The sequence below is a fragment of the Crocodylus porosus genome, unplaced genomic scaffold (assembly GCF_001723895.1).
Source record: "Crocodylus porosus isolate Cpor-Errol unplaced genomic scaffold, CroPor_comp1, whole genome shotgun sequence".
NCBI lineage: Eukaryota > Metazoa > Chordata > Crocodylia > Crocodylidae > Crocodylus > Crocodylus porosus.
The window spans coordinates 90263788-90291402 of record NW_017728947.1 but is presented as its reverse complement, the minus strand read 5'-3'; the positions used below and the strand labels follow the sequence as shown (position 1 = coordinate 90291402).

Genomic DNA, 27615 nt, shown 5'->3' with positions numbered 1-27615 from the left:
GAGGGAAGTACCTCCCTTGCAAACTAAAGTACATGGCGATGTGGTTTAGTTTGCAATCTAACAAACATGTTTAAATAGCAACAAAACAAAACATGTAAAGTGGGGCACAATGAAACCACAAAAATGGGCAATTTTCATCATGTGTACAAGTGCCCATAGACAGCAGAAGTTTTAAAAGACAAACTCCTTTAGTTGTATAGATGAGCACAAATGGAAACGATCATTCCCAAGTGACCTGGAAAAAACTGCTCTTCAGCGTCCTGCAGCTATCTTTCTGCTTTCATCTGATCATGATTTGTTCTCTGGTAATCAAAAATATAGTCCCCAAAACTCACTGAAATCCATAGGAATCTTTCACTAGACATCAATAAGCTTTGGATCAGGCTGTTAGTCTACAGTAGCAAAAGCTGTATTTTTCTGCAAGAAAAAAGACAGCACCTCTATTTTTAAACCATCAAAGTGCTTCCATTCTACCAACTCTGAAAAGTCTGAAAGCATTTAACATGGTAGAAAGGATACTTTTTAGCATTACTGAAGAGCATTATTTAGCAATGAACTAAAAATTTATATTTTCATTTAACTAAACAATGAATTGCGATGAAACCCTTCTCTCTAAAGCTGTTTGCAGTTACTGTGAGTTGTCTTGTAGGTGCTCTGACAGTCATATTAGGCTAACACTGTCAGGCCCCTTGATTGTATAATCATAAACCATATTCTAAAACATATTCTAGTCAATTTATTAGGCATTCCATGGCGTTCCATATTTTTGTAAACCAGAATATAATCAGTAAAGGGGAATCTCTTCAACAAAGAATAGCAACATGGAAATGTGACAATTTGAATCATCGCATTGTTTATTTAAAATGGAGACTACGTTTAAAAGTATTTACAACATGATCCATTATAAACAAACTAGGCCAGATTTTCCACATACCTGAAAAACCTGAATGCTTAAAGCAAACCGAAATTGCTGCTAACTTCTGGCAGTTGTAATTTGCAGATTACATTTAAAAGTACAAGGTTTGGGTTTTTTTCCTAAAACCACAATAATACAGACAACTAAAGAGAAAGTTAACATTAAAATCCCCTTTTTTCCTCAATATATTTTCCTTTTATTATAAATAACCTTTAGTATGAGTAAAACTGAATGAGTTTAAAAAGCATGATTTTTCTATACATTTTTTTCCAGTTTGCTCACCTTGCACTTTTGACACCTCTCCAGTCAAATGGAGATGAGGTCTATGCAAGTCCAGTGGAAATGCCTGAAACTGAGCCCACTTCAATCAGACCACAATATGTCACTTTCCACTATTCATTCAAGCCCCAATTCTGCAAACACTTAAGTATGCGTTTCTTCATATTCAGTGGAACCAGTCCTATGAGCCATCTCCTAGGGCCTGATATTGAGCATGTGCATGAGGCTTTGCAAGACTGAGAATTTAATTTGGGACTCTCCAACTGGCATATGGCATATGGCAGCACAGGGTGGCCCCCAAGCTCCCGATCTAGCCATTGCACCCCCTTTCGCTCCTCTTGCTATACAGGAAAACCTGCAGCCCAGGTGTATGTGGCCCATGCAGTGTTTGCCCAGGTTGCCTACAGCCCTCGGTCAGCTGGAAAATGGACAGCCCCAATTTAATTCATCATATTTATTAAGTTTGTGTAAGTGAATCACACAGCAACACAGCAGTGACTGCAAAGTCTGAAACTGCTTTTAAATATGTTTTAAGTTGTCTTGACTTTAGGTTGAAGTTTTCCCTTTAAAGAGGTCTCCGGTAAGGATATTTACAGCTGATCTGATGATCCAGAGAACTCAAGTACTTGTCTTCTCTTTCTTTTTATAGCTTTGAAGGTGCGACAGGAACCATCCAGCTGGTCCAAGGATAGCCAGTGAAAATGCTAATAAACCAATTACAGTCTCCTGAAGTAAATGAAAGAAGGTTAAATAAGGCCAAACAAGTTAGAGTGTTTCCAGGGTAAGCAGCTTGTTGCCAGCCAAACAACATATTACTGGATTTCAACAGCTATAATCCCAGTAATCTGATAGATTCTAGAGGAAGCCTAAACAGGGGAAGATTAGTCAGCCTAAAATCACCAGTACTTTATGAAACTGAAAAATAAAAAAATGGGTTTTTTTGGTTTTGGGTTTTTGTTAATCCCCTTCAGTACAAAAAGCTTTCATGCTGTTCCTAGGAGTTAGAAGCTTGGCTATATTTGTATAAACACGGTGCATCTTGTGCACATTTTTTCAGTTATCCAAAAATAAAAATCTATACAGAAATAGTATCACTTTGTTCAAGGGCCATCTCTGCACAGATATTTACCTCAAAATTAGTGTCATGAGAGAGCCTTGTAGCTGCCATTAAGTGTGGTAGGGCAAAACAAAGGAACGCTATAACGGAGAAGAGTTGCTAGGTAGGGGAGGTGTCCACAGGAAGGTGTAAAACTGAAATTTATGTAATCTGGTGTTAGGAGATTTGAGAAAAAGTAGGGTGTGCTTTGTGCTGGGGAATATAATCCAGATTTAGAAAGAGACATTTCTGGCATCCAGAAAGTTATACTCTTTCTCTCTCTCTCTCTCTCTCTGTCTCTCTCTCTCTCTGTGCAGATGTATGTGAGAGGAAGTTTCCCTTTCCCTCAGCAGTGGGGGCAACCACACTATTTTATGGGAAGAGAGGAAGCTTTAGGTAGCTTTCTCTTCCCTTAGCTTGACAGGGAGCTCTGTGAAAGAATTTACCCATGGGCAGTAGGGAAGAGGAGGGCCTTAAGGACAGCTATATATTTTGTATGGAGGGGCTAAGAGGATTCCCCACGGGAAGAACTATGGGTCAGGAGAACATGAGAAGAAAGAACTCACCACTGGTCCTAGACTCTCCTCAGGTGGATGGCTACGAAGGAAGCGTCTGCCCCAGCTGACTGTCCTGAAGATGACACAGCTGGAAAGGAATCGGGATCCATGATGCATTACAGGGGTCATTGTGAGAGGGGAGAGCACAGCTAAAGAATCAGGAGCAGGCAGCAGTTATGGTTGCAAGGAGCTAGTTGGCTTTATGCTCTCACTTACTGCAGAAATCCTGTTATGGCGTCATTGGTGTGGAGTTCTCAAAGAAGCCAGGAGTCCTTGTGCTCAGTAATCAAGCCTTTTAATTTTCAAGGTATATGTATGAAACACCAATATAAACCAGAGCCAGCTGTGGAGCTGCAACCTTTTGCTCAGCAACTGGCAGAGTGCACATGTGTGTCTGCTCTCCAAAGGCAGGAAAAACCTTAGGATCATTATAGCCACCTCCCACAAGCTTATTTAGTATTGTAAATCACTGAGCCCGGGGGACAGGAGGACTCAATCCCTGTTGCTGAAAGAAAACTGGTAAAAGGCAACAAAACAACAACCGACTCTCTCTCCCTGTAACTATTGGGCCCTTGAAATCACTTTCCTCCCACAGCTATCTGCCCCTCCACACAAACCATGAATCCCCAAAGTTTATATATTTATTCAGATACCCATCTTTTGACAGCTGAAAATAGTCCTTCATTTTCTCCACAAAAACCATCTGCCCAACAAAAGACCAGTCTCCTCAAAAAAAAAGAGGGAAAAAAAGCTTATAATCAATACGCTTCCTCAAGCCTCCCCACAAATGTTCAGGGGTACAAAGGGGTTGCAAATGGTCAAAATGGACAGTAATGCCCAGATGAAATGGGCATAAGGTCTTTTTCCATTAATTTCAGCCATCCCCTCTTTCCTTTGGCTGTGCCCTGACACATGTCCAATGCCAGTGCTAGGGCTGGGCCTGAGGAAGTGAGCATTGTGTTGCCACGGTGCCAAAGCCAGAAGCAAATAGACGTACATGCAAAATAGAGTCCACTTCTAGGCCTTGTGCTGAAGCACCTCACCAAAGCTCCTATAACCTAGTAGAGGTGGTAGTGAAAATGATATGGATGACATGTCAAGGGACCACTGAAATGGCAGTGCACTAATCCCCCAATACAAGGATGACAGTCTCTGGTGAACAGCGAAGTCACCGGTGACTTCCGTAGTTGACAGATTCAATCCAAGATCCACGCTTGACTGCAGGTGTGGCAAATAGTTCCAGAAGGGAGGAATAGATATTGGTGACATCAAGTCACAGCTCTTTCCTTTTGCCACTCTCTCTTTCTGTTGGCTTCCAAGTGATTGATGCCTCATACATTACAGCACCACTGGGAACAATTCAGTGCTCAAGTCCCCCAGGTATTGATGTCAACTGGCCTTCAGAGTGTCCTTGAATCTTTTCTTTTGCTCACCTCTACAGCAAGCACCATTGATGAGTTGGACGTGTAGGACCTGTTTTGGGAACTGATTGCCATGCTATGTCCTGTCCAGTAGAGCTGGTGCATGTAGCAGATTCAGGAATTTGCTCACTCAGAAAACACACAGTCTTCCAGGTTCATTCACCATCTTTCTAGGTATCTTTATTCCCCAGGGGACAACCTTCTCCCGGCGGAGTCAACATAAACAACTCAGTCTGTAAACCAAACTCTATACCACATGGGGTCTTCTCCCAAACCCAAAGAGAGTCTGCTGCCACTTGCCCACTCTCTCCCTTGTCCCTTCAGCCACAGGACAGATCACTTAGTCTCTTTGCTGCACTCACAGTCCTCTAGGAGAGAGGCACTCCTGGTATGATCCCCGGGCTCCTGCATGAGCTGACTTGCTGGCTCTCTCCCACTCGACACTCCCCTCTCACGTGCAGCTCTCTCACTTCCAGCTTCCAGCCCACAGTTCTGTCTCTCTCTCTGACCGACCCAGCGCTGTTCCTTGGGAACCCTTTTAGCTGCTTGGATGTCACCTAGCTGTCTGCCTCAGCTGCTCCCATTCCCTAGGCAGCCTATAATCAGGTTTTGTTGCTTGTAGCTGGGCTACTCTTTTCAGCAAGACTTCAATCAGTTGCTTACTGGCTTCAGCTGGCTGCATCCCCTGAAAACATACAGATTGTGACAGTGCCATATAAACATGCCAAATGCCTTTAACACTGGTGGTGTTTGTTTGAGCTGGAATGCACAATGTTCCTTCTTCTATCCTTCCAGTTGATATGGAGGATTTTCTGGAGACATTGTTGATGGTAATGCTCTAAAGCTCTCAGGTATATCCCATATGTCATTCAAGTTTCACACCCACACAACAGGGTAGGGATGACAGCATCCTAGTAGATAAGAAGCTTGGTCTGTGTCCTGATGTCATGATCATCAAAGAGCACTGGCAGATTTGATCTGGTAGTGAATATCTTTGTCTATGATTACTTTTTTGGGAAAAGCTAGCTACCCATGTAGAGAAAATGCTCATTCTCCAAGGATTACCCTCTAATTTTAATGTGAGCAGGATCAGCTGGTTGGTTGGGGGTGGATTGATAAAGTATCTTGAGTTTTATGAAGTTGACAGCAAGTCCAAGCATTTCATACCCTTCACAGAAGCAAAAGTAATCTGCAGCTCTTCAAATGAATGAACATACATGACAGTCATCAGCATACTGAAGATCAGTAATGGAGGTGTTGGTTATTTTGGAATCGGAAAGCAACTGGTTGATGTTAAAAAGATTCCTGTCCATACTGGATGCTGATTCCAGATGAAAGTCTATCAGCAATGAGATAAGGAATAGCTATGGTATAGATGGAAAAGTGTTGCTGCAATCACATAATTTTGCTTGATTTCAGTTCTAATAGTGAAGAGTCATCGCTTAGAGCAGTTACTGTCAAGTCATTGTGAAGAAGTCTAATAATGGTAACAAATTCAGACATCAAAATTTCATCAGGATCTTCCATAGGGCCTCTGATCAAATCAGAGGCCTTAAGCAGTCAATAAGAAGGCACTTCACATGCAGCTGTCTAGCAACAGAGATCTTATCTATTGTGCTTCTGCGTCATCTGAAACTACACTGAGACTCAGACAGAATCTCCTCAGTGAGGAAAGTGATTCTACTGATGGGAATGTGGGTGAGATCTTGGCAGCTATGGACAGGAGTGCACTACCATGACAATTTCTGCAATTATTTCCATCCTTGAATATGGTAACAGTCCTGGCATCTCTCAAGTCACTTGGAATCCATTCATGCTTCCAAATTTGCATAATAGCAATGTGTATAGTTGGTAAGAGATTTTTTCCTCCTTCCTTATAAAATTTTAGCTAGTATTCCATGAGAACTATATGCTTTGTTGTTCTTTACCTGCTGAATAGCTTTCTAGGCATCTTGATAAGTTGGTAAATCTGCAAAGCAGTCTTTATTGGGGTGCTGTTTCAGACATGACCATCCAAGCCATTCTACATCAAAGCCTTGGTTCATGAGCTCTTGAAAGTGTTCCATCCCCCATGCACTGATGGTAGAGCTGTCTTTAAGGAGTGTTTTTCCATCCTTGGACCATAAGAGGGATCGCTTCCTGTGTGCTTGGCACATAAATAGTTTTGCTTGTGCTGAAGAAAGCATGCATATTGTGGTTGTCAACAAACTTTTGAATCTCCCACACCTTGCCATTTCACTCTTGAATTTTCCCTTAGGTCTTGGCTTTAATGTGGCAATAAAGGTCTTGCTTCTGTCTGGAGCTGATGTCATTTTGCCAGGCTTTGAAGGCTTTCCTTTTTCTGTCAGTGAGAGCTTGAATTTTCCTATCATTCTCATCAAACCAGTCCTGATGTTTCTTTGTGGAGAAGCCTGGAGATTCTTCACAAGCCTCATGGATGCCTTTGAGGCTCTCCCAGTGATCAATGGTGTCAAGATTATCAGGGAGTTTAGAGAGTTCTCACCAAGGCACTGCTAGAAATTATTGCTTTTAGCAGAGTCTTTCAAGCACTTGATATTCAACCTCTTACCTGGTTGCTTCTTTTGTTTACATCACTTGGGGTGATATAAATGGACAGAATGGAATGCATCAAATGATGATCCACCCAACAGTCATCTGCACTGGTCATAGATCTAGTGATGTGGACATTGCAACAGTCCCAGGCATGCACTATGAGGTAGTTAATCAGGTGCCAATGTTTTGTGAAGGGGGTTGTCCATACTGTCTTCCATTTGCTACATGGTCAGCAGAAGAAATTTGTGATGAGATCATGTTCCAAACACTTTCTCAGGAGAAGAATTCCATGTGAATTGAATTTCCCCACCCTTTCCTTTCCAAGAGTTCCTTTCCATAGGTGTAGAGCCCCAGCCCACTACAGAACTGAAATCGCCGAAAAGAATTGTCTAAACTTGGGGGACAGATGATAGGGCTTGGTCAAGTTTAGAACAGAATTCTTCTTTTGTTGCATTATCTTCATCAAGGATTGGGGCATATGCCCTGATGACTGTTGTATGCTGTTTGTTGGTCCACTGAAGAGCAAGGGTCATTCAATGACAACCAGTATTTCCTGCATCTGAGTAATAATCTAGGTCTTGATAGCAAAACCAATATTGTGGATATGTCTGTCCTTTTTGGCTTTTCTTTTCTAAAAAACAAAGTGTAGTTCAAAGTACAAAAATGGTAAGGTTGACAAATTCAGAATTGTTCAAAAGTGTCTACAGACATATATGAAAGTAAAAAAAAAATGCAGTCAAGAGAGACAAACATTAGATTATCGTCCATTGTAGTTAAAAAAAAAAAAGATCACTTTCCATCCTGCAGGTAAGAGACTCAGCAATGGTTTGTCTGGTAAGTCACATTTTTCCCTTGAATGTCCAGTTATTGACTACACCAGTAATGGTAGGGGCAGTGAAATAGACAGGCTGATCTGGCTGTCCAGGTTCACTAAAGACACTTGTATTCAGCTCCCTGATGTGAGTTGTAATGCTATGAACCTTATTGCACTATGTCCTGCATTCATGAATTTTTTCCATTTTCCACCATGTGACCCTCTGCCAAAGCAGAGTTCTCCACAAAGGATTTTCTTAGGGAACCAATTACCAGACAAGCTAACTACAGGTCCAGGTCATATTAGTTATGCCTCCACAGTCACAACACCTATATTTGATATACTTTCTGGCCAAAGGATTTCAGTATTAGGAATTCTGCCTTGCCATCCTATTTTCATTAGCCCTGTGAGGCATTTTAGGTAGCCATCACTTATCTACTGAGCATGATAGCTGTAGGTTGTCTGTGAATACATCCTATATATTTCCAGGAACAAACTGTGCAAAAGAAAGCCCTAGTCCTGTACCTGCATTACTAAATGTCTTCTTAGCTGGTGTGCTGCTAGTTGTTTTTTGTGTTCGTTATACAAGTATTTGGATTTGACTCAGTACTGATGGATAGTCATTTAATCCCAAACAGTGGTGAGCAAAAACAAGGACATTGAGGAACTGCCTGTGAACTTCACTTTGCTAAACACAGTGTTTTAGTAAAGTTTAGTTGACTAATCCCAGGATAATGTCAGATATCATGTATCACTTTGCAACTATTTGATCACATTTTGGATTACTCTCAGGAAGACAGAGGTTATTTACCAACCTGTTTTTAATAATCCCTACCAATGAATCACCACTACCAGAAGGCACATTTTCAAGATGCAGCTGAATTCACCTGACTAGGTAGCATTCTCACCTGAAGTGCCCATTCATAACAAAGCCTCCAGCATAATCATTAAGCCAGTGCAGCCTTTAGATTACATGAACCTCTTTTGGACAAAGGAGGCATAACTTTGCAGACAAAATTGGAAATTCACAGGCCTTCATTTTGAACTCTTTCTGCTTGTGAATTATGGATATGGGCAAAATACAGGGGGTAAGCAAACAGAAGGCAGTCAAAGTAACTGAGCATTGGTATTTGGCACATATTTAACTAGCTTCCTTATTTTTAAGCAGTCTATTTATCTTCTTCCAGTTTTTGGGAGAGGGATAGTCAGATCTGTTATCTGCACACGCCATTTCTGCCTGCAAGATGTCTGTTCAGCATCTATACACACAATAAAACCCTGCAAGTGGAGAATTTGTCCAGTAACAAGTTCAGGCAGACAGGTTTTGCAACTCTGTTGGACATACTTTGTCACCTTAATATTGAAAATGTATCACCCATTAGCTGATGTATTGACTTTTCTGCACTTACAAAAAGTTGCATCTAGTGTCTTTGATTCTCTTTTCATTTTTGTTCTTATTATTTGTATCTTATTTACTGCTTTTGTACTTTCTACTGCCTAGGCTTTGAGTCCCCTATTAGTCATTAATTTGTTTATATACAGAATGGAATGTGGACATCAGCCCCTGCTGGGTTCCTGGTGTCCCACAGGAGTTTTGCACACCTTTTCCTAGACAAAGTTGTGGAGAAGATGCTGGAAAATTATGACCTTTCCTCATTGCAGAGACAAGAGGAAATAATTTCCAGAGCAAAGTGTTCATCTCTCTCTGGCCTGATGTTCATTCTTTATATTACTGTACTGATTGAAACATCTAAGTGACCTCCTCTCCATAATACTGTTAATGAACTGACCCAAGCTATAATGTAGTTTAAATAACACAGCCTGTACCAGAATTTGGTTCAGTTGTAGAGACTGAATTTCCTGCACTGATTTTCCCCTCCTTAAAACTTGTTTAATGATTTAAACCCATATGTATGAAAGAATGTACATCAGGGATGTATTCAAAACTTCCCTGAATATCAGGTCTCTCAGGGGTCTTAGACATAGAGATACCTGCTTTGTGAATCCTACATAGGCATAGGCATGAGATGACACTGGATGAGTCTACACATGTGCCCATTTACACATGATGCTGTGGCACTGTAGCACATCACTACAGTGACATAGCATTGGCAGGCACTAACTATGATGCCACCTCTACTGCCTAGTAGCTGGTTGCTACTGCATAGTAGGGTTGGAAACGACTTGTGCACTACTGGGACTGTGCAGTACTGGCGGGTACTGTCCAGTCATTTAGTATTTGTTTAGGTAACATTAGTAGAAGCATGTGTAGCAGAATTAGCTAACACTTGCAACTGCTTCTGCTAACATTATTTCCCATCTGATGGGTTTTTTTCACCTTACACTTGCTTTAGCTAAATCAGGTACTAAATGACTGCACAGTACCACTAACACTGCACAGTCCCAGTGGCGCACAAGTCTCTTCCAACCCTGCTGCTCAGTAGCTCGTTGCTGCTGTGCACTAGAGGCAGCATAATGGTTAGTGCCCACTGATGCTATGTCACCATAGTGACGGGCTATGGCAATGTAGCATTTTATGTAGATGCACCCCCTTAGGCATTCTGCCAATAGGCTATAACTTAGATGCAACTTTCTTGTTACAACTTAGGCAGTTAAAAGTTGACAGTATTCATTATTTTTCTTGGGGATCACTGTTCTGGAGTTAGGTGTCTAAAGTCCAACTAAATTGTCCTTTGGCACCTCAGTACTATTTTTCTTTCTTTCTTTTTTCCTCTTTTTTTTTGTACCTGGCCCTTACAGTTATACAGAGTGGGTGCAAAATGGTGCTATTGGGCTTTTGATATTGTTTTATATGCAAAACTCTGCTATTGGGATTTGCCTTTGTCTTCAATTTGCACCTAAATATAGTGCAGAGTGGTGGAGAATCAAGTTCTCTGTGCCTTTTCACATGCAAAAGAGATGAAGAAGACAGCCTTCTCTTTGGCCCCAATTCAGTAGTCTGTCCCTATTCAGCAGATACTTGGGCACATTTTCAATATTATTAATCCTGCTTTTTCTTTACAATTTTTATTATTTAGTCTTCTCCCCACCCTCACCCTCTGCCAACTTTGGCATGAAAAGACTAAAAAACCGTTAAGGGTGTGGGTAAGCAAAAACTGAATACCACCACTTTGGCTGGGGGTGGGGAGAAACATACACCTCATTCCCATTTTAAAAAAATGGTGTCATAGGGGATTTTTGTTTTGTTTTTTTTAAAGCTATTTTTAAAGGAAAACATTTCTGAAGAGAAGTTTGTTTTTGGGAAAGGCTAATTTTGTTTCCAAACAAAAATATTTTTGAATGAGAAATAGTAATTAGCTCTATTTCCAGGAATATCATACCAGCATAAAAACAATCAGATAACTGCATAGGACCAATTATAAAAGGTCCTGCCCTGCTTTTACTTTTTCGGTATAAAAATCTTCCACAATACATAAGAATCTCATTTTGGATTCCTGTTTGAAACCTCTGGGGAAATGTTGTGAATTGTCTGTACACCTAATGCTAATGATGCTGCTACTCTTAAAGGATCTCATGGTGCCTTTGATTAGGTTCACTGCTGTACTAGGATCATGTGGACCCTAATTAATCACAGTGGAGTTGGTTGTGCAGATAAAGCTTGAGGAGAAAGTCAGTTGATAAACCATAGTTTATAAGTGGGCATCGATTGTAAAGGCCTTTGGCATATATCAGTCAAATGGCAAGGACATTTTAATTTTAGGATGTAATGCATACGTTATCAATATATTACAAAACATATTACACATTTTTACTTACTGGCAAACATAAATCCATCCAAAATCATGTAAATTGCATTTCTTTCTAGTATTCTTTCCTTTTTCTGGTCTATCTTTGGAATCCTACCTCCTCCCACCTCTTGAAGATTATATTTCACAACTCTCCCAATTGTCATTGCTTTCTTCCAGAAAGAACAAGTCACAAAAAAGGTAAATATAACAAGGTACTGAAACATCACTAATTTTAAAAGAAAAATTTCACAGAACCATCAGAACCCAGTAGGTCTTAAACAGTGATGACATAACAGTAGATATCTGAAATACTCCTACCAAAGTTCATGGAATTTCTCAAGTGTAAATCTACCACAACTTGAAAGGCATTTTTAAATGCCCATAATTAAGTTACTGTAGTTTTTATTAACCAAAACAATAGCAAGCAAATGTCAAATTCTGTGGCTTTCCTGATGCATTTATTAGGAAAGTGAAAGTGAAGTCAAAAGCTTACACAAGTGAATCTGCAGCAACCTTATCCCAGTTCAACTAGGGCTTAAAAATATGGTGATGGTTATTAGGATTTAACGTTTGAAGCAACAGCAATTGTCATCATAGTCAGGAATTGTTTCAGATCAGCAATAGCTGGTGATGTTAGACAAGTCAAAATCCAGATGCATTATACTATTGATCAAGTGAATTTATTTCTGCTCATTAGAACTATTTGCTTGATTAAATTGGATGAAAACTGATTGCTTATAGTTCTTTTTTTGCTGAAAGCACTTCCATGAACAAAACAAAAAAACTGGGCCAGACTCATGCCCTTGATGCTGCTAAAATTGCTAGTGATATTACTCTACAGAAGGAGGGGTAACCTGCAGCACAAGTGCCACAAATGTCATGGGCAGACCCTGTGCACGACAAGCAGCAGGATGGAGGATGCAGGCAGCACAGCAATAGTGCAGAAAGCAGAGCTATGGATCAGGCATGGAATACAGGGTAGGGAGCAGAAGGCAGAGCAGCAGATTGGGCTGGGGAAGGGGATCAGAGTGGGCATCAAGGAAGGTATGAGGCTTAATTTGTGACATGCCTGCCAAAAAGGCTGGTCCCCGTTGCTCTATGAAATACTTAGGCCAAATACCTTGAATCCATGCTGTATTATATCAGTATCTAGCATCAAACCAAGGCCTTCTGTTTCTTCACAATGCAAACAATGCCACCTGGTGGACACTGCTAGTAGATTCTCCTTGTGCCCTGTAGAGTCGCACTGACTTCAGGGGAGTTCCTCCTGATTTACCACAGTGTAAGTGAGTATGCAATCAGGTCCTGCATGTTTATATAAAACACCCAAGGGGAAAATCTAGAGCAAAATACCTGTAGTTGAAGAGCATTATAATAGAATAGCACGTCACACTTGCCTATACTGCCTCAGCACCCACCCCAAAGCTGCTGCCAAGAAATATGCCCCATTCCTTCATCCCTGGCCAGTAAGCACCAAGTTCCAGAAAGGAGGGAAAGCAGCCATCTTAGCTGTGCACACATACCCTAGCATTGTCCTGAGGCTTTCCATCTTGGGCACGATCCTTGGATGTGCTCAGGGCCATTCTAAGGGTCTTGTTACATAGTAATTTTAGGCAGTTTCTGGAGCTCTTAACCCACGAATTGGCCGCACATTAATACCTTTAAATGCCTTAAAGCACTTGTAATTTGGCTTAAAGTTATGCCATTTCAGGGCAGGATTATCTCCAATCTGCATAACCTTGCTCCTGTTTCATTAAGGTATGTGTAGTCACTCCCCACAGCTGTTCCACCCAAGTTGAAGTGCTCCAGTATGCCAGAATACAGTGGCCCCTCTCCCACCCTCTTATTCTGTGGGCTCTGAAGCCCCCCACTGCTTCTGCTAACATCATTTTCCATCTGATGAGGTTTTTTTATCCTACACTGGAGATAGTAGGTGTAATTCTTCTGGTGCAGGAGAGAGAGGGAGCTAGGAAAGGGAGAAAAAAACAAGGCATCATCCTGCTGCTGCTTTCTTTCCCCCCTCCCAAGGCCTTTATGTTAATGTCAGATCTCCCTTTGGGCTAGAACAGGTCTAAGTTGGTTCTAAACAAGCAAGCATCCTTAGCACAGGGAAGCAGTCCCAGGCAGCAACCCCCATCCCTAGGAACCATGTTAAGAGCTGAATGCCATGGCTGGAAACCGATCGTGGTTGTCTCTGGGATGGAGAGATAGCTGAGTGCCAGGGCTGGGCAGCCCATGAGGCATGCTGATCACTACAGAATAGGAAGGGAGCTTGGACAGGGCAGGAGCTGGTGTTCAGGGTTGATGCTGCACATTGGCAGAGCTGGTGTTGTCCTTGCAAATGAAAACAGAGCCCCTATAAAGACACTGATGTGGCCCATAGGCTCCAGGCAGAAACAGGTAGAGGAAGAAGACCGGTGGGGTGTCTGCAGACAAGGTACCCCCAAGGCTCAGGCCAAGCTGGGATCAGGGGAGAGTGGGGAAGATCCAAGCTGGGAAGTGGGGAAGTGGAGAAGATCCAAGCCCTAGCACCAGGCAGCATCTCTGTCCCCTTCCCTCATGCTCTCTGTGGTTCAAGTTTTAATCAGGAGAACTAGGCACTGGGATTTGCCAGATACTGGGCACAAAACAGGCACTTAGGCAGCTCTGATCATGCCCCTCCCACCCAGCTTGGGGAAACCCCCACTCCCCCACTTGCTTTGCTGGGACCCAAACCCATAATCCTCCCCCAGGAAGGCTCCTCTCGCCTCCCTCAGGGCAGCTGGATCCTGGGGCTCTGTGCTTGCAGACTCTTGGTACCACAACTCTGCCATCAGAGGTGGGAGCTGGGCAGGCAACAACCTTCCTACGCAGCCCTCTGCTGAGTCCCTCAGCCTCTCCTGAGGTAACCGCCGCCATTCACCCCTCTCTGCAGTCTAGAGCCCTGCTGCTGTGGTGGGTGAGGGATGGGCAAAGCACAGAGAATCACAGAGAACTAGGGCTGCACAGGACCTCCCTGCTCACCAGGCCTCTAGCAGCAAGTTACAGCTGTGCAGGTAGGGGGCCAGTCAGAGAATAAAGGTGTGACTGCTCCAAACTCCCAGCTAGCACTAAGCCAACCAACATTTATGCAGCTCACAGCGTAAAGTGTAACAAGACCCTAAGTAGTCATTTCCAGGATCTGGTTCATGGTCAGTGCATGGGGGCAGAGCATGCTTCTCAGTGGAAGCCCCAGGCAAGTGAGGAGGTGGCATGGACATATTGCTAGTAACACTCAAGTTACCATGTCATTTTGCACACAGCTCTGCTCAGTGCACCTGAGGAAAGCTCTGGAATTTAAATACTGCCTTTGCAGCCTGCCTGTCCTGGAAGAGACCCTTATGCATCACTTATGATCTCTGGTCACATCCCTGTTGCCCCTGCTATATCCCAGAATGCCCCCAGCATGCCTAATATTCAGGAGAAACTCGAATAGATGTGGTTATACTGGTTTTTCAGGACCTAGAGGCCCCCTTTCAGCACTGGAATTTCCAGGTGTCCATCCCCTCTGCAGCCTAGGAAAAGGGCAAGAGATAAGAGTAAAACTGAGGATATGGCCTGTTGGGTTTCCATGGTGTTATTAAAGTAGATAATTGGCATGCTCACTCAGCTGAATATTGTTATATTAAACAGGGTATCAGAATAAGACCAGGCATAGTTAAGGCAGTGGTTCTCAACTTGGGTAGCACACCACAAGGCCACCTCCGGGGTGCTACAACTAAAAGACTGCTGCCATGGAAGTGGCCAGGTTAAATTGTCCTACATGCAGGTCTGCAGCATGCATATGTCCCTCCTGATTTACAGATCTCTTAAATCAGGACAAGAGAAATGGCTTGGGCTGTAGCCCTTTCTCGTCTGGGTCCTCCCAGAACCAGAGATGTGTGGGACAATTCCAACAACATGCCTCTGTTTGAGGAGGGGAGGGTGGGTAGACTGGGAAAGGGAACCACCTGAGCCAGGTCTCCTACCTGCTTTAGGATTATCAGAAAACCTTAATGCAGGAGGACTATGCATGTGCCACAGCCCTTCCCAGGGTGACTATATAGCAGGCATGTGGAGCAGTTTTACCTGGAGGCAGCAGCCCCTGGCTGAGCAGCCCTGAGGTAACCATCAGTGGTTCTCAACTGGGGATGCCACCCCATTCAAACAGTGGCAGAGGGATGCCCTGATTCTGAAAAGGTTAAGAACCAGTAAGTGAAGCGCTTTCATTTTGACATAAAGGACTCTACATAATCTTAGACATTTGTTCCTGTCAAAAGACAATGGGGGAGGCAGAAAAAAAGAGGCAAAAAGCAAAAGGGGGGAGGAGGAAGGGGATGGGGGGGATGATAGGTATTCTAGTTGCAGCAGTAGGAAATGATGCTTCAGCCCTTCTGCTTAAATACATTTAATCTTATGTGTATCCATGCTAGCAATCACACAGTTTGTTTATTATACTTTTGCTTCATACAGAGGATTGTTACACGTTGTCAGGGCAGCGATGCTGTGGAAAACAGGAAATGGTCCTTGAATGACAAAGCATGACCTCTAATTCCTAAGAGCTCAGGTGGAGTTTGCATCCAAATTGTCCAAATATATATTCAAAATCTCATATTACATTTATGACACACTTAGGCTGAATAGGTGCCAGGTTCAGCCTGCCCACAGTTGGAATGAAGTGAATGATTCAAGTGATCATGCTGTAAATATATCTTTGGATTCACATACTGGCCTTACAGGATGCAGTATATGAGGGAAAAGATAATGGAGAGAAAGTCAAGCATGAGAGAATTTCCTTTGCAGAAATGTTTAGGTAGTAAAATATTCATGTTCACTGGGCAACTGTGCAGCATCTTTAGAAGTGGGACATACTTCTAGGATTGGATTGAATAAACTGTACAAATAATACCACTGGCCCTGATCCTGCCCTACTGAAATGAAGGCAAATCTTACTAATTATTTCAATGGGACCAGGAATGGGCGTAGTATGCTGTTACCTATACCAAATGACAAAGAGTATGAGAGTATGACTAATGTTTTCTTTAGAACTGGTTGCATCAGAGGTCCCAAAAGCAAAGGGAAAAAGATCTTTTAAAACATGTATTACCCTGATCCTCACTGGAATAAACTACTTTTTTTAAAGTGTAAAGCTTACTAAAAACAAAACCTTCTGTTCCTAATTTAAAGTTTGATAAACAATGGTAATTTAATCTATCTGCTTTTTTATCATAATTAAATTATCCTAAAACATGAGATAATTCAATAACACTAAAAAAGTTGTGCTTTGCGATTCAAAGCTCTGACCAAATGCTCATTTTTCAAAACTCCTCTTAGACACTAGGTGGCGCTAAGTTATTGTACAATGCAAGGCAGAATCATATTTGTCCATGTCTCTTGCATGGGTACAATGAAGTGGTTTGTATGTGTACCTACTGCTCAGAGGAAAGCTATCTGTACAACTAAACAAGCAGAAGTTAAGAAAAATTAAAGGTCTTCTCACAGCTAAAGGGGAAAAAAGTATTCCCTGTTATGTTTCTGGCTAATGGGTAGTACATCTTAGGACACCTGATTTACACATTCACCTTTCAAAACAAAATGAGAGACTAGAATACAAAGCAAATAGTACAACCTCTGGATTAGGATCCTCTCCTCCAATCCTCATCTGTCTCAATGCCACTCAAGTGCCAGGTGAATTTAAAGCCCAATTTTACTCTATGAACAACAGCTGTTTTGAGCCACTCTGACAGCTCAGCAAAGTCATAAATCTGATTTAACTTCTCTCCTTAGGATTCTTCTTGTCTAAGCCAGCAAAGCAGTTTTCATTTATTCACTTCCAGTCAGTTGAAAGGGAGCATAAGCAGCTCTGGGCAATTAAGCATAATTTCAACCTGAGACTGCTCTACATTGTGCTGGGGACCTGACAAGCAGTGGAACAGACTAGCATGGGGAGAGCGCAAAAGCATCTCTGGGGTCCCTGGTTTCTGTTTCTAGATCTTCCATTGATTTGGTCTGTAACCTTGAGCGGCTGCAAAAATGTTCAAAATTCAAGGCCTAAGATCAGGTACCTAAACCTATATATAGACATTTAGGTTTTCCTGAATAGCTGAGCATACTGTAAGTTCTTTGAAACTGGGATTATGCTTTAATATACATCCAGCTAAAGCCTAACATAATGAGACACTAGCTTAATTGCAGCCTTTAGATGCTACTATCAAATAAAAAATAATTCATAATTAACTAAATCCTTAAATTGGTAGGACTTTTGGAGTGGATAACACCTCTGGGGAAGGAGGAAAAAAAGTCAAGCCACTTACATTTATGTGAATTTAGAGCTTGATCCTGTGCCAACTGAAGCCAGTGGTAAAATTTCCATTGACTTCAGTGGAATAGCATCAGGAACACAGAAATCCCATTAAAAAAAGCCTTAGGCACCTACAAGTAGACATCCTATATACTCATGGGGAAAGTTAGGCACCTCAGAAGAGCAATCCAGAATACCTGCACACTGACCAGGGAATCATGGAGAACCAGCCAATAGGAAACATGGGTGTGCCTGAATTCCCACCTGTCTCCAGAGCTTAGATACGAGTCAGAGTTGTAGGGAAGCACCTCCATCCACTTGGGATCCAGAACTCAGAATCCTCTCCTGGGGCAAGATACCGTAGGCTACAGTCTCCAGCTTTACATCACCATCTCTTATGTCCCAGGAGACATAACCTCTATGCACCAGGCTAGAGGTTACTCTATGTTGGGGCACACTCTTCCCCTCCTGTTGAAGCTTGGCCATAGTGCAGAAATAAGTGGGACATCATGGGTCCAGAAGTTGAACAAGCAAGAATGAGCACAGCTCTGTTACCTGCATGATTAGTAGCACATCCTGGGTGCTGAAGGCCCCAAGTATTCTAGCCCGTTATATAAAAAGTATATAAAGGTGCATTTCTCCTCTAACAGCCCCATTTAAAAAAGATAAAGTTGCTGCAAATACATTTCTTGAGTGGTCTGATCTTGTCCTTGCATGTTAAGGTCACTGTTGTGCACTGGAGTGTGAGCAGTCTGATCTAGTGGTTAGACACCCAAAGCACAGATGAAGTCCAGATCAGTTCCTAAGGAGCTGAGCATCCAGAGAGATCTGGCATCATAACTAGATTCAGAAGCTATAGCCAAAGGCAGGACAGCCTAGGGTCAGAAGCCAAAACCAGAGACAGAATACACTACAGGTTAACTGGGGTTAGGAGCTAAAAGCCAGAGCTGAAGGCCAACCTAGAATCAAGAGCAGAGAACTGGAATTGGAGAATGCCAAGAGTATCACCAGGATCAGAACCCAAAGTCAGAGTGAGGAGCTAAGACATTCCACTGTACCCTAATTCTGGCTCCCCATAGAACTGAAGTAGGATCTTGGTCATTTGCTGCATGGGCCTGGGCAATTCTGCACACGTGTAGACCTACTAATGTCTAGGGAATCTTTAGGCTGAACAGGGAGACACCTAATGCTTTTTTAGAGGTGTCCAGGATTAGGTGACTATTGAATGGGGATTTGGGGATTGCAATGCAATCTTGCTTTAGGTTCCTAAATCCTTTTGATTTGGGCAGCACTTTTTATTTAATTTTATTTTAATCTAACCCATGGTAACCTAACTTTATGTATCCAAGTATGAAAGTGTTTGCCTGAAGCTCTCTGTGATTCAATTTCCCTCTCTCTCAGAGGAGATAATGCTGCTTCTTCATTTCTGTGAAGTGTTTGGGATTTATGGATGAAAAGTTCTAAAAGAGCTAAGTAGTATTTCTATTTCTGTCTTGGAATCTGTTGAACAAGCAAGTGAGAGTTGAGACCCCAGCTGGTGTGAACTGGCACAATTTTATTGAGGTCTGTGTAGCTGGGCCAATTTACACAGGCTGAAGATCTCACCCATAATCTGATTGTTCAACAAACGGTCTTTTGGATAAGATGTAAAACTGATCCTGACTGCTGGGAGTCATTAAAGATTCTGTGACAGTCTTGAAAAATAACTGTTAGCTTTGCTGCTCTGATCAAATTCCAATCTGGATAAATACAGTGTACTATCTAAAAATACCTGCTGTTTTAGTTACACTCCCTACCTCAAATATATGCAGACATTTGGGACCTAATCTTCTTCTACTGATGTGCAGCATTAAATAGTTGCCATATTCCAAGGTGATGCTGGCTCAAATGATTCATTGGCTTTAGTGGGCTTTGAAAGAAATTTATGGGTGCATATGCCAAGGCTTTGTCAGTCCTGGCATGATGGAGTACAACTTCAGTATTCCACTTTGCCTACAGATGGTCAATAATCTACCTGTTACTAGTTAATAGTTCTATCCATATATAGGCAAAGTTAAACATTAAAAGAAGGTATCTTAGAAGGTAATTAAACCTTGAAGTGCCTGATCCTGCAGCCTTTGTTCAGGTGAGCAATCCGACTGGAACAGCATGATAATTTATCTGTGTAGGCTGCAGGATTTGGTACATAGCTTACAAAATGATTTGAGATGTGACATGATAAGAAGTGCTGTACTGAATGTCAGCCTAGTAACTGCTTGCATTTGATATGTGGAGTGCCAGAACACCAAATACTATTCCTATAGCCACATTGCATTACCTTGCATTGGGGAGACAAAGTAATGGTGAAATGATCATATCTAGCATAGTAAGAAACAGTCACAGCACACCAATGTTTTGTGAGCATCACAGCCAGGGTGGCCACCATAGAGGACATTCTGGTTTTCTGCTACTCTGTCCTCTAGTGATATGAAACCCAACACCTTTATGTCCTCGACTTTTTTCTTCAAGAGAAAAATAGAGGACATAAAGGCATCAGGTTTCGTATCAACAGAGGCCAGAGGACAACCAGACTGTCCTCTGTGATGGCCACCCTAATCACAGCAGTTACATTGTAAAGAACGAATGCAAAGAAAGTTTGTACACAGTTCTTGTCCCAATCATACTAGATAGCATGAGAGCAAGACTGCTAGCGCTGGCCGGTGGTGCGCAATGGCATTAATAGTAGAAAGGGCAGAAGAAAAAGAGACAAAAACATCAGGCTTAGACAACTTACTAAGGTAATCAAGAAAGACATGTTTGACTTAACTTCACTGATCTTAGGTTTAACTTCACAGATTGAATCCATCTCTGTACATTGGAGCCATGCACTTGTGAACTGTGGATCAATAGCTCAAGCCACTGTTTTTTATGTGAAGGGTTTCTTCAGTCAACCAAGTCATGCAGGAAATCTTTGCAGCTCATTTCAATTTACTGTAGTGTGATGCATGCATATAAATGCACAGTCAGATGTTCGTGTAAAGCCAAGTATCTCATTGTTGCATATATTAGTTGTAAAAAGAACACCAGCCTCAGGGACCTTCAGATACACAATGGAAAACAACTTTTAATGTATGTAATTTTAAGATCTTAATGAAGTAGACATTGTTTTTAATCTTCATTTATACAGACCTACATTTTAGGCATTCCTCCAGGCCCACAGCCAGGGTATTTGGTTCTCAATTGTTATTTAAAAGACATTTTCACTTTATCTTTTGCTGGATGCTGCTAGACTAGATTGTTATTGTTTTCCCTCAAAATTGAATGTTTTCTTACACTTCTAGTGCCATTAAGCTTAGTGCCTGAAACTCTTTTTCAAACATCTCTGGATGTCCCTTTTTGAAGAGTTAATACAAAAACACCATGGACTAATTATCCATCCTAAATACTCAGTTTATATTTGTGCAACACATCCTAATTGATGATTTGTACTTCCCATCCAGAGGAAGCTGATAATGACCTTGTGCAGGTTGCTGAGTTGGATGACATGGTTCATTAGCACATCCTGGATGCCCTGGGCATATTTCCCACACCAGCTAGGGACTTGCCCATGACAAAGTGGTTGGCAATGAAGTAGAGTCTGTTGGGGTTTGTGAGTGTCAAGATGCTGATGGCAATGCACCTCACTGGAGTCAGCAGTCGCCTTATCCATATGTCCTCCTACCCTATGTACCGGATCAGTCTGGCAACAATGTCCACGCAGGTAGCCTAGCACATGCAGACATTCTGCAACCGCTGGTCATCACCCAATGATCCATATGATCATATGGATATATGATCCACTCTTACCAATCACTGCTGATCTCACAGGCCCTGAAGTACTGTTTGACACCAGAGAGGTGATCCCAGAGCACCCAGAACTGCATGATGTCCAGCAGGGCCTCATCTTTGTTGGCTAGGTAGAAGTCAGCAGCAGTATCCAGGAGGCTTGGTGCTCATAGGATCTGGGAAGTGGCCCCATGTGGGAAGTCAAGCTTCTAAGTCCTGCGCAGGAAGAAATGACCCTAAGTCTCTGGTGAGATGCATGCAGGGTGACAGTGAAGTAGAGGCCCAGCTCTTGGGTCCATCAGCTCCTGCAAGAGGGGTACAGGTTCATGGTGGGGTGCAGGAACAGAAACTGATGTGCAAACATGCTCTGAATCTCTGGAAGTCTCCACACAGGGAGGGAGGAGTTATTGTGACTGGGAGCTCCTCGGTATAAGGGAGGCAGTATGGTCCTTTGCAGTAGCCAGCTAGTCACACAGCACACTCTGCTGCTCTCAGCAATCTCTGGCAACCAGGGAAGACTTTAGATTTTTCCTTCTTAAATATTGTTATTTTTAAGCCAACTTCATAATGTTGGAGGCCTGACTCACATACGTGAATGGCTGGGGGTTGGCAATATGGTAAAAGTGTCTACTCTCTATCATTTCTCCATCTGTATATGGTGCTGGAGTTTGAGATACCTTCAGAAGCTACAAGGATTCTGTTTCTTTCTAATTTGTAAACAAAGAAAACAAAGCAAAGCAGATGATGCAACTGCTGTGTAACTGCACTTCTCTGACCATATCTGAAATACTAGGTCTTCAGTATTAATCGGTATTTTACAAGAAGCATATTATTGCTGTAAAGAGCAGTTAATTTTTGACACAGGTCTATCCACTGACTCTAAAGGACTTAAGCTTGCGATGATAAAGCTGGGTGCCAACATGATGCTTCAGGTTACTTTAAAAAAAACAAATCTCATAAATAACACATAACAAACTATGTTAAAAGAACATTGTTAAGATTTCAATATCAGCAGCAATTTTAATTAAGGCTGGATGTGCATATGTATTACAATACAGTCTTTAATGACAGGATCACAGACATAATCATACTTTTCTGTGAGACCCTGCCACATTCAGTGCAAAGGATGTATGTTATTCAGTAATCACTCAGAGCCAAATAAAGATCGATTTTGTTCACTGTCTGACTAAGCAGCATTGCTTAATGTGAACTTCTGAATAAAACTACAAACAGTTCTAACTGGTTTGTGTCAGCATTTCTCAATAGAAAAATTCAAGACATGTCCGGAGCAGGGCTCAGATTCACAACTCTGGAACCACATTACCCCCTCTGCCACAACACCTCACAATGGACCCCAGAATTAGTATATAATTTTGACCTGAGCCTTTCTGAGTCAATCCATAAAGAAGGAATAACATTTCTTTACCTCATAAGGTGTTATGAATGTTTCTAAGATATTTAGATACCATAGCAGTGAGAACTATAGCAAAAGCTCATTAGGAAATGATGCGTTCAGAGCAGGGGTTGAAGAGTCTCCAGTAGGTAAGGCATAGAGGCATACATGTACAAACAAAGTAAAGCATAATACTGGATAGTTCAGAAAGTATTATCCATTTTGTGCACTAAAAAAGACAGGAGCCCTGTGTGACAGAAATATCAGCAATCTAGTTATTTTTGTAACCAAATCTACCAACTGCCACCATCAGCAATGGTTTGGTTTTTATGGTTTTCTTGATATGGACATAGTGTTTGATTGGAAGACCAATGCAGTATGAAGTACATTTACCAAGAAATGTAACAACATAGTTGATTATAACATTTTCATTGTAATACAACAAGATCACCCATGACAGACACTGAACTGCTAGATAGACTCTCTTAAGGACTGAATTAGAGACCAGTTAGGTAGCACTGCTTATCACCAGGTAAAAGCCAAGGAGACTAGTTTCCTGAAAAATTGCCTTGCATGTGCAACTTTTGTTCAGGCATTTCCGATTTTTTTGAGTGTTTGATTTGCAACCTGAATATTTTTTCAACTTTTTTTTAAGCATAAAGATAATTAATTCAGGAATCAGGTCAAGATTCATATCTGCAAAAGTATTCAGTATTGATAAAGTGCTTGAACGCTAATCTGTTCATCCAAAAGGCCATACGATCGGCAAATCTTAAATAATGTAAATGTATATGATATGGTGAAATACCATTTTTCTAGCAAATTTACAAAATTACGTTGATCGATTCCTTGTACCACGCAGTACAGCTTGGTCTCACAGGTTACAATCAAATCATGGCAGCAGCCTGTCAGGAAGAAAAGCATTAAATGGTTAAAATAAAGTGCTGATAACATATGTCTAGGGATTCCCATCACTATCACAACTTAAAAGTCTACTTAGCATAATAAATGTGAATCTCAGTGTCTGTTTACCCCCCACCCAGAATACTGAGTTACTAGCTGCTTAGTTACTATTCAATATACAGAATCCTAAAAGAAACAGACCTTTTTTTACTATGATATACTGTCCTGAACTCCATAAAATTGAACTGCAATTTACCCGAGAAAAAAAAAAACAATGGTAAATTGGACTGGAATTGTTTGATCTATACACTATAAAGACATAGTTCAGATGATCATGAATAAAAAGGTACTGTTTGTCACAATACTGAATGATAGCATCTGAGTAAAGTAGATTACAGAATACCTTTGTGAATTATTATGCTTTAAGGGCATAGGTGCTGAGCAACTCCAAAACTTGTTGAAAATAATTTATAATTAGTTTACTCATGACATTGTAGGAAGCTTTTTGTACCTTGCACAATCAAGCATATGAATCAAAACTGTAAACTCCCTAACTTAAAGAATATTTTTCATCTTTTACTCCATTTGCCTAATACTCAGACCAATTGGACCCTGCTCTTGAGTGCAGCCTCCATATGAAACTGGTAATACAAATAATTAATAATAAAACAATAAATTCACATACAATTCGAACAAAAATATTAAACATTTAGAAGGCAGACAACTGAATTATTTACAAGGCATTTTCAAATGGAGCAAGCAGTTTTCCAAAATTTGTCTCTAAGGCAATAGCAACATTGGTTGTGTGGTGTTCCAAATGCTGAGCACCCTAAAAAGCAAAAGATAAATGAACTTCACTGCACTAATTATTATTGCTGGTGTTACTATTATCATCATTACCATTATTATTATCATTGCTTGTATATTTTAAATACCATTCATTAATTTTATTTTGTTCATTCTTAATTCAGTATGTTTGATAATCAAGTTATTTTTCATGTTAGAGTTCAAGATTTTTTAGGTAAAATGCAGTGTGAATGTGTGCACAATATTCATTACTTACAAATATTCCAGACCAGATTTTTTTAGGTAAAATGCAATGTGAATGTGTTCAATAATTATGACTAATATTCCAGCCATCATAACCTAGATGTGAGGCACAGTATGGCATTATAGATATATGATTCAAGTAAAAGATAGGATATGGAGTCAGGTAATATCTAACTTTGTATTTTATTCTGTTTTTTCATTTTTTTGTTTTAAAGAGGATTCACATGTATGCTACCTTTTAATTTTACTAGCGCATTTAGGGAATTAAATGATTTTGCTCATCAAGGCCTCCCTCAGTAAAGAGGGTTATAAATCTGCAAATCCAAACATTTATTTAAGCGACTAGCAATGAAAGACCAATACCCTTTGGGGTCAGTATTAAGTAGGGATTATAATTAGGTGATCAAAGGTATTATGTGTGTTGCACTTATATGCATATGCTCTGGAGCGGTTGTCAGGCACTGTGAAACTTTTATCCTTTTATCTCAGGAAATGTATTTATCTGTCAGAAAATATCTTTGAAGGTATGACTGGCTTATACACCCTTCCTAGATCACAGTATAGTTCTTTGTATCCTAAAGAGCATCATGTGACTTGACCCAAGGCTGATAAGTATATAAACAGCATAGAATCCATGAGAGACATAAACATCACATTCATATGTGCCATTAACAGATCCGTTTTAAAAATAAAATGTATGCATTAAAGTAAATGTGGTAAGATTCACAAGTAGGCAGGACTTTAGGTAGGATGCAGAAAAATTCTGGTTCATGTCTATACTCAGGCCTACTAAGCTCTGTAAGATAATAAAAATAGTTATGATCTCCATTACAAGATAGAAGCAGGCTTATCTCAACCAGCCAATGAATATTGTACTAGAATCCTCATTGCTTCTCTCCTTCATTTGAATGTATTCATCTCTGTCATATCTAAGCATAAGGAAATATAAATATTCAGCCGCTCTTCCCTTCTGAGGCTCACTATTGGTAGAATATTTCTAAAACACTGTAATGAGCAATGCTTGGTATAAAGAAAAAAATGCTTGCATTATCACTGCATCTTTTAATCTAAATAATTTTGTCACCTTCTTACTTCAGAATGAATTTACATGTGTTTTTTATCACTAGAAGAAGCCAAGGGTAGGAAAACAGTTTGAAGTGTTTCCTCCTAAATAAAAGGCTTGTAACTACTATTTTGCCAGGATTTAACTTCAGTCAGCTCTTTCTCATCTAAGTCAAAGCAATGGGATACTTACCTGGTTTAATGTAAATTGTGAATGGCTAAAAGTTGTATACCATCTTCATACTGATGACAGTTAAGTCCATAAAGTGCAATGGTTTCCCCTAATGGTTGCATGTAAGAAAGAAATGGAACCAGCTTGAAAGAGTAATTATATGATACTCCTTGATTGAATGCATTGGTGGCAAAGAATGGACAGATCACCTTTGTCAAATGAGAATGACCAGCCTTCCCAGATCCACAGAGATGTTGTGAGAAAAAATATATGGAAGACTGCAAGGCATTGAGATACTACAACAGGAGCATATACCTAAGCAGGGCTGGGTCCAGGGAGGGTGCAGCAGTGTGAGTGCACTGTCTCTATTGCTGCTACTGACACTGTCCCAGTGACTCCTGCCCTGCTCCAGCTGCGCAGTAAGCCAGGCTCAACCAGGAATAGAGAAGTGGTGACACACAGATTCCTGCTCTTCACTAAAAGGAAGGATGCCCAAGGGGCAGCAGCAGGTCCCCTTGCCCTTGTGTGCCTCTTCTCTGCCCAGCTCCCTGCTCTCTGCCAGCCACACCTTGTCCCCATAGTCAGAGAGGGCAGCGTGCCACACTCCCTTTAGTAAATCCTAGATCTCTCCATGTACCTAAGTATTTTAAGTAGGTGGCAAGATTGTCTATCATACCACCCATTGCATTTATAAAGCAGATCTGGTATAACCACTGGGTTAGGGTCCTTCTCCCTCTTAAAAACTGAATTTTTACAAACCAGCTAGAGGCATATAGAGCCGCAGCAAATGGCCTTACAGGGTCATCAACTGTTTGCTGCAGCACCATTTCTCCAATCGCTGTAGAGGGCCACAGGAGCATGGTCACGTCTGCAATCCCCGCCTGCGGCTGGCAAGTTGCGGCAGGTTGAGGTGGTGCTCTAGGAACAAAGAGCCACTTTTATTTACTTTGCGTTTGCAAACAGCCAGGCAGCTAGCCCTCAAATATGGCAAGGGGATGACCGGTCACCCCGCTACGAACCAGCTGGACTCTCCAGCTTTCCATTGCTGGGCCTGAAACCAGGCACCACCTCAGCTTTGGACGGATTGCTCTGGAATTGGCTTTTCCCACGTTCTCAATGAGTTTGCTGGAAAATGGGCAAGGTTTTGCCAGGCAGCGAGTTGTCTGGGGCAGCAACCCTCACCCCAAGCTCAGTCAGATGAGGACGAGGACCCACCTGCCCTCGTCACAGCCTGAGGACGGGGAAGGAGTCACGGCCGGGGCCTGTCCCCCTTCACAGAGCCGGGAGGGCTCCTCACCCCGCCCAGGCAGCCCAGGAAATGGCCACCTCTGGGCCGTGGCTCTTTTCGCCTACATAAAGATACCGGAGCAGGTTTTCGATGGCGAAGAACTCAGAGCAGTCCCCCAGCCAGGCGCCCCCGTCCCGCGCGAGGTTTGTGGGCCAGCCCCGCGCCCCGCGGCCTGGGAGGGTCGTGGGCCCGAGGGGGAGGGTACCCTGGACAGAGCACCCCGGGCACCACAGACGGGCAGCGTCCCATACCACACGGAC

At 41.7% G+C, this 27615-nt stretch overlaps 1 long non-coding RNA gene across 2 annotated transcripts; it reads right to left on the bottom strand.

Annotated features, from left to right (window-relative positions):
- Nucleotides 1-832: 832 nt before the first annotated feature.
- LOC109321710 lies at nt 833-27575 on the bottom strand. Of its 2 annotated transcripts, XR_002104149.1 has the most exons (4): nt 27283-27575; nt 24521-24612; nt 2858-2936; nt 833-1921 (listed from the first exon to the last, which is right to left on the bottom strand). It is a non-coding gene; the product is annotated as an uncharacterized LOC109321710 (long non-coding RNA). The 2 variants fall into 2 exon arrangements; XR_002104148.1 differs by lacking the exons at nt 833-1921; nt 2858-2936 and having other exon boundaries at nt 20457-24612.
- Nucleotides 27576-27615: the final 40 nt, after the last annotated feature.